The sequence below is a fragment of the Microtus oregoni genome, unplaced genomic scaffold, assembly GCF_018167655.1.
Source record: "Microtus oregoni isolate MIOR12 unplaced genomic scaffold, Mior012 000018F_ref0000195, whole genome shotgun sequence".
NCBI lineage: Eukaryota > Metazoa > Chordata > Mammalia > Rodentia > Cricetidae > Microtus > Microtus oregoni.
Window position 1 is genome coordinate 8,415,265 of NW_024543077.1, and position 1,567 is coordinate 8,416,831.

The 1,567-nt window shown below is 36.8% G+C and overlaps 1 non-coding gene across 1 annotated transcript; it reads left to right on the forward strand.

Annotated features, from left to right (window-relative positions):
* Positions 1-874: 874 nt before the first annotated feature.
* On the forward strand, positions 875-979 carry LOC121459173. Its single transcript, XR_005975927.1, has one exon. It is a non-coding gene; the product is annotated as a U6 spliceosomal RNA (small nuclear RNA).
* Positions 980-1,567: the final 588 nt, after the last annotated feature.

Sequence of the window (1,567 nt, forward strand, 5' to 3'; positions counted from 1 at the left end):
TTGATGGATATTTGTTTTGGCTAGATTCAATTTTTGCCTAAAGCAAAGATATGACTTATGGTTATGGAGCACAAGTCTTGATGGTGACCCAAAGTTTTCATTTTTGGAAGTACAATTTTGGTGGTATGGCAAAGCATGCTCAATATAGTAGAAATTTCCAAATTATTATCATAGTACCATTTTATGTTCCAATCAACAATGTGTGAGAGTTCAACTTTTCAACACCCTTATAAACATGGATTATTGTGTGACTTACTCATTAGAACAATTTTACTGGTTATGAAATAGCAGTTTATTCTGGCTTCATTTTGAGTTCTCCTAGTAATATTAGACATGCCTGGTGTGGTTGTCATTCTTATATACAGTTTGTGTTGTAGTTGTTGTTAAATACCTGTTGTCTGTTTCTGAGTGGGGCCTCCAGCAGTTGTAGCTGGCTGATTTTATCAACCATTTTCTGCTTGTAGAAAGGGGGAGTTTAAGAGCTTTGTTCATTGCACATGTTCCTTTTCTCAGAGCTAGAGGCTCAAAGGACAGAACCAGTGGCCACAAAGTCTACAGCCCAGCGAGTTTTGAGGAAACTACAATTCAATGATGTCACATTTCTATGTGAACAGAAGCATGAGTCTATTTACACATTTCAAATTCAACATATTTGCCACTCCTTGAGATATTTGATTGATTATATAACATGTTCTTTAGCCAAAGGAATGCATTTTAGTGGTCAAGAGAATTGATATTTTCTAGATATAGTATCTACTGGGAAACTTTTTTTTTAGAAATACTATTGCATAATAATAAAAAGTTGTCCTTACTTGGTAAGTACATATACTCAAATTGGAGCAATACAGATACTATTGCATAATAATAAAAAGTTGTCCTTACTTGGTAAGTACATATACTCAAATTGGAGCAATACAGAGTTTAGCACAACCACTATGAAAAGATGACACACAAATTTTGTGAAGTGTTTCATATTTTTCAGATGTCTTTCAACTGAAAAAAAGATTAAGAAAATTTGGCACATTTATGCAATGGGTTATTACTCATTGGTTTAAAAACTGACATGAAATTTGCCTGCAACTAGAAAAAAAAACATGCTGCAAAAGATATAACTCAGACACAGAAAGATAAATATGCATCACTGATAAGTGGATATTAGCTGTTAAGTAAATGATGATCAGGTTACAATCCACAGAACCAGAAAGGTCAGGTAAAGCAGAGGGCTATGGGGAAATCATGGATCTTTCTGGGAAGGGGAAATAGAATAGATTCTGGGGGTTTATGGGGCAGATAGGGATGGGAGCAGGAGGGATCAGGTGAGTGGGGGTGGAGGGAGAAAATGCCAGGAGAGACTTCTGGAATTGGGGGGAGTTGGGGGTATGGTGTGGAAATCTAATATACTAAAAATTTCCTGGAATCTATGAGAGTGATCCTAGTGAGAACTCCTAGTAATAGGGGATACAGAGACTGAATGGGCCATTTCTTGTAGCCAGGCAAGACTTTCAGTGATGGCACTGGGTTACACTTGGTTGAGTTGTTGGCCAAGAAGGTCCTGTGGAGATTCCTA